The sequence below is a fragment of the Dermacentor andersoni genome, chromosome 3, assembly GCF_023375885.2.
Source record: "Dermacentor andersoni chromosome 3, qqDerAnde1_hic_scaffold, whole genome shotgun sequence".
NCBI lineage: Eukaryota > Metazoa > Arthropoda > Arachnida > Ixodida > Ixodidae > Dermacentor > Dermacentor andersoni.
Genome location: NC_092816.1, coordinates 5831120 through 5837225, shown reverse-complemented (window position 1 = coordinate 5837225; position 6106 = coordinate 5831120). Strand labels below are relative to the sequence as shown.

Sequence of the window (6106 nt, the reverse complement as noted above, 5' to 3'; positions counted from 1 at the left end):
GTGCTTACACTTAGGAGCAGAACCCCGGGTTACCGAAACTCATCCGGTAGAGCATGAACAGACATCATATGAAGAGGTGATGTTCAATTGGGTCGCGCGTGCATTGTGTCCGTGAGGCACCTCAGCGCTACGGTGTGCCTGATAATAAGATTGCGATTACGGCACGTAAAATCCCAGGATTAGCCTAGTTCTTATAATTAGGCCTGCTCACACTTGCGGACGCTCCATAAAGCACGGACGAAGCCGTGCGCCCGGTACAACAGAACACGTGTTCGCATTGGCCGCGTCGCTTTCTTTTCTTTGTTGGCTCTGTTCTCTCCTGCTCTGTTGATTTACGATCTTTCTGGTTGTGCTTGTTTGATAAGCGCCGATCGAGAGGCTCATAAGCCGCATCATAGCCGCTCATTCAAATGCGCAGTTCAATAATCGACACCACCTTCTCGCCCGCACAGCGCATGCACACAACGGAGACAAACATAGTAAATCTGCACTGAGATGACGCAAAGAATTTTTCACAAAAATCATCAGGCTCGCCTGAGAGCTGTTCCATGTGTGTGTGCAAGGCGTCATATCACGCGGTCGATTGTCGTCCCAGATATTTGGCTGTAGGAGTCGTTTCCTCGCACAAGTGCACGTGCCCTGACCGAGTGCTCGAGGCAGTGACCTCAACTGCGAGTGGGCAACAGTTCGCGGGCGCTAATGAGCCAACCTGGCTGTTTTCACAATTCACAACCCCTCTTTGCCCAGTTTGACCAAAACTCCGACTATCTTGCTTTTACTAAGGTGATTCAACGTAATTAATATTTCGCATCTCTCGCAAGAATTTTGGACAACATGGTATGGAACCCAACAACCGGGGTAAGAATAAAGGCGGCCTAGATTTTTAAAAAAATATTCACTTATCGTAAAGCATCCACATTTATTTATTTATTTATTTATTTATTTAGTTATTTAGAACTGTACGCTATACCATGCTGTAATGTTGTTTTAAATTGAACAGCATTTTTATAACGTCTCAGACCAAGTAATTCCTCTACTCAGGTGTATTACATTAACAGGCAGTATAAGTTTCATGACAGACCACCATCATCAAATAACTAATTACCACACTGTGTGCCTTCGATAAGTACTGAAATCCTACTGTTCATTTACACTGCCGTTTCTGTTTTGTCTTTCTTCAACGCCACTGCACTTGGTGAATATTTCGTAGCACGACCGTGCGTAAAACGTGTGACGTTTCAGTCTGCCCACTCCACCTATTCCCCGTGCACCTCACAAGCAGGTGTGGCGCGAAACGCCCCTGCGGGCCACACATGAATCAGTCGTTGTGCATACGGAAACAATACTTCGGTCTTATCGATCAGCAGTTTAATGGCGAGTCTCCCGAAGGCTCATCGGGCTTTAGAAGTTTGCGAAAAACGTGATTGACCTTCCGTAAAATTAATTATGAGCGAAGCTATGTAACTAAAATATAGTAAGCAGAATTGCATTATTTGGATAAATATTTTATTTGTAGTGTTGGATATTCAGGGTCTCCATGTGCACCACCGCCAACAAGTTGTGAATGAAAGACAGAGATGTGAACTTGCTAACCTGCGCGGAGAGTCGAGGCACGAGAAGGGCGAGGTACGGCCGCGCCCAAGATGCGCGCCTGGGCCACTTGGCGTAGCTGGCCTTGCAGAGCAAAGGCGAAAACCGAGGATGGCTGCACTGTTGGCGGTCGTCGCGGGGGGCCACGTGAGGGTGCATACGGCCACTTTGCTGATTGGTGGACTTGAAACAAGATAGGTTCGAGGCCGATAGGTTAGAAAGGGAACCTGTTTACGAAAGTGTACTGTCGTGAGGAACATGTACCAAACTTGACGCCTCTAGCATTTCACTTGTATATCGGTGCACTTGGAAGTTATGACAACCGGCGAGCTGTCGTCGTGCCTACAGAAGGCCGGCAGCTACTTGCGTTCAGTGCGTTCAGTACTTCGAGTCTCTTTGAGCTGACTGTGTCTGCAACTTATTACTAAGAGTACGCGAAAAGCATTAACCAGTGACTGCAGCATGACGACGACCTGCAGACATTGCTCTGGCCATTTCGCGGAAAGAGACATTCGACACCGTTGCCGCACCTTGGAAGCGCGAGTGTTCTAATTTCAGAGAAATAAAAGAGGTTGCTGTTATCTGCTCGAGGAGTGGTCTCACATGGTCTGAATTAACAGAAAATACACTGACCTGGGCGGCATACGTTGCCCTTACCCGAATCCAGAGACCATAGTTAATCGACTTGCCTGAACATTGTTTGTCTGGAGTTCATCGCTAGAGCACAGCAATACGCTACTAGTTTGGTCGTTATTGTGCCGAACGGTGGGCATGCTGAGATGAACGAGCGAAGCCAGACTGCAGCTCAGTGCCCCGCACGACCGAGAATGTATTTATACATCGGGCCCTCTGCTGGTCGCCTATAAAAGGACACAGCGCTCAATGCGAGGAGGAGAACACCTGGTTCCTTTCGACGCTCGCCGAGCCTTGGACAGCGCCTGGCGCTCCAGTCGCACGGAACAAGCGGGGCCAGCGATGTGGCGTGCGTCGCTTTCTAAAATAAGCGTCTTGATAAGCCCCCTTCCAGATCGCGCGCCTCACAGCCGACGGCTCGAGCGCATACACACCGCGACTGGGGGAGTCCGCGTGGCGTGGCGTTATTGTTGGTCGCGTCAAATCTCGCTCGCTGCGTGTGATGCAAGCCAATCGAGGCACGTAATTAGAGCAAGCTGTGCTTTGCCAGAAGAAACCTCCTGGCATAATGTGGCACATAAAAGCTGAGCTTACTTCAAAGTCATCCTATGCCAAGACAACGGGACATTTGCTTCGCTTTATGCTAAAGATCCCTGAAAAACATTGGCAGTATTCGGCGACTCCACTGCCTCAGATATCCGTCGAACGATTCCTCGTCGGCGATGCGTGTCGAAAGCCTCCAGCCATGTAGTTTCCGCTCCGTAGTTACCTGCATAAATAAATACGTGATAACGCCTCTTCCGTGTGGTTTTATCACTCAATTTATTCTTATGCAGGTATACCGAACCGCGAGCCCTTAGAACATGCCATAACACAAGTAACTAATCTTTCTTTCCGATGAGTGGTGTGTGGAACATGTGGTAGCAATGTTGAAAAAAAGAAAACGACAAATGAATGTCTACACATCGCGAATTACAGACTTATATCGTTAGCATGACCTGCAACTGCGTGAAGTGGTTAGTGACACATTTTGTCACCTCCTTCCCGGAAGACAACAATGTTCTGTCTTTGTTACATGAAAGAAGAAAATGGTCGAAAGTGATACTCTTGGTCACAGCGATTCACGAGTTAGCTTCGTCTTATCATAAAGGAGGTCAACTTTGAGGCTGCTTAGATTTCTGTAAGGCTTTTGAGATTGTTGGGTATAGCTAGCTCCTCATTAACTTACAGAACATAGGCCTTCCCGTAAACCTCATTAACTGAATCTGCTATTCTTTTTACAATGGAAAGCGGCCAACAAATAGCGGGATCAAGTAACTGGTTCCAGATAGGCGTACTGCCCATGTGTGTTTGTTTGCTTATTTGATGCGGAAAAGAAAAACAAGGGGCCTTATAGCGTAAAGCTGTTCCAATCTCCTGACGACAGATTTACGTAAGCACCGACGTATGCATTGGGCTCTTCAAGCAACCCGCAGGGTTGCTTGAAGAGCCCAATTAAACGCGCTTCTCGTTTATAGGAAGTAACTTTTTTTTTGCTTTCAAAGCGAATAGCATTACCTACATTAATCAGTTTCTCTTATCTAATTTGCTGAATAGAGGCGAGGAGCCCGCTCAAGTGGAGAGGGTTTCTATGGGACCGAGCCAGCGCACTGAAAATAGATAACCGGGTGAGGTGGGTGTGGCTGGCGTCTGCGATTGGTCCGCTTCCCTTTACTTAGATTGCGGTGGCTGGACTAAAATTGCCGTGGCGTGCAACGGACGGTTAAAAATGCTGCTAAAATGGATGCGCAGCAAATAATAGTTGGCAGTGATGTCACATACGTGACGGAAGGTCTCGATAACTTTATACTGCCACGCAAAAATGTTTATTTTACGCAAACAAATCCATGCTCCCCGGCAGCTACATGCAGCCAGCGCCAGAGCGATCGGCGGGAAGCCATCTTCTATTCTTTTCAGGGCGGCGCAGTCTCCGTCTGTTCAGAAAAAGAAAAAAATAAGTTTTGTTCGGCATATTAATGCGCCTTTAACGCGTACAAGTCACTTTGACGCACTGAGTTCTCGCGGTTTTGTTACGTTGCGTCACAGACAGGCGAAGTGGACGCAGCCCGAAAACGTTTGACGAATAGCAATAAGTCAAACGACGCTTTTTTCGCTAATGGCGACAAGGGCGTCGAATCAGAAATTATTATTTTTCTTTCTTTTGGTCTAACCATGCATAATCAATGTGCACCCATCATATGAGATGGGGCGTTTTCGCGGTTTTCGTGACGTCGCGTGACAGACAGGCGCAGTGGGGGTGGCCCGAAAATTGTTTCACCAATCGTCGAGGGCTGATTGCAGAATTTGAATAGAAAGTTTTAAGATAGGTTTATGTTATAGCGCCTCAAGCATACAATTTCAGCAGCAAATTAGTAGGTCCCAAAGTAGAACTGTCCGGGGGACCTCACATTTTGCAATGCATACAAAATAATGATGTACATAGCAGCAGGATGTATCCAACAAGCGATTTCATACTGCAGAATGATATATACATGGAAAATCACAAGATAAATAATAAGATACGGAGCTTTGCTCATAAAATAAGTATATTTCATTATCATCAGCTAACAGATGCATAAAGGCACAATAGCAAGGTTACATAACTCTTGAATTTATAACAATTCAACACGAAAGTATTTCGTTAAAGGAGTACTCACACAAACTTCTATTAGCTTTGCTTTTCGCGCCTAATCAGTGGCTATTGACCCAGTATACATGCTAAAGAAACTAGTTAGCTCCAGCGCTTGACGATTGTTTGGCTATGTGCTCATATTTCTCCCTCTCTCTCGGCCAGTCGCGGTTGCGATTTAGAGGCATGCTTAACGTAACAGGCATGCTTGTAAACTCCGATGATCACGTGAGCGCGCAGACCTATTGTACCTAACTGCTACGTAAAGCATTGGTAGCGATGTAATCGTTAACGTTCGTACTTTTCTGATGATTTCCTTCGACAATAACACTGACGTGACAAAAGAAACGCGATGTATTGTAGCTAAACAAATTGACACACGATACTGCCGCCAGCCTTGCTACTGCTGGTCAGGGCACCAGTAACCTGACAATCCGTAAATTATGAGAAGATTGCGCGTACACTTCGTGTGAGCATGTACGTACGCTTCATGTGCAGTGAGTATAACGCAAACAGCGCTTTATTATCAATACAAGCTCCAAGAGTGGAAGCAAATTAAACATTCTACAAATTGGTACAAAATCGCAAAACTCGCATCCGCAAAATATAGAAGAAATCACAACGAAGGTAGCCTTTCTAAAAAATTTATTTTCAATTTTTCTAAACAAATACAATAAAGAGGTAATCCTAATGTCTGTAGGACCTGTACTCCGAAGAGTTATGCCGCCAAATATGAGTGTTCCTTTTCCATAATTTGAAGTGATTTTGGGTAAAATATGGTTATTCCGTTCAGGAAATTCAGGGTTGTATGTGTTAACGACGTGACATAAAGAGAGGACATCTGTAGGTATGTCATGATGAATTAAGTGAAACGTGAAAAGTGATAGCATATATTGAAGTTGATAAATACGCAGGGAAAGGCAGCACAGTGGTCTAAACGTAATCAGTTTTATTGCTTCGTTTTGAAAGTGTTCTAAACGTTTAAGATGAGTAAGATAAATAAATAAATAAATAAATAAATAAATAAATAAATAAATAAATAAATAAAAAATCTTTATTTATCCAGAATATCTGGATGGTATTCAGGGCTAAATGCCGCTCTAGGCAGCTTGATTGGCTCCCTGAAGACCGTTACATTGGCAGCTTGCGACCTTCCTTCTGCAATTTTACAAACGCTGAAAATGAAGCAAATGAATGTTTCCTCATGTAGAGAAA

General features: G+C 45.1%; 1 long non-coding RNA gene across 2 annotated transcripts in view; it reads right to left on the bottom strand.

Annotated features, from left to right (window-relative positions):
- Nucleotides 1-3982: 3982 nt before the first annotated feature.
- LOC140216684 (uncharacterized) overlaps nucleotides 3983-6106 on the bottom strand; it is a 167666-nt gene continuing 165542 nt past the window's right edge. For both annotated transcript variants that reach the window (XR_011893264.1, XR_011893263.1), the window contains one exon: nucleotides 3983-4196. This is a non-coding gene — a long non-coding RNA (uncharacterized lncRNA). The remainder of the gene's footprint in view (nucleotides 4197-6106) is intronic.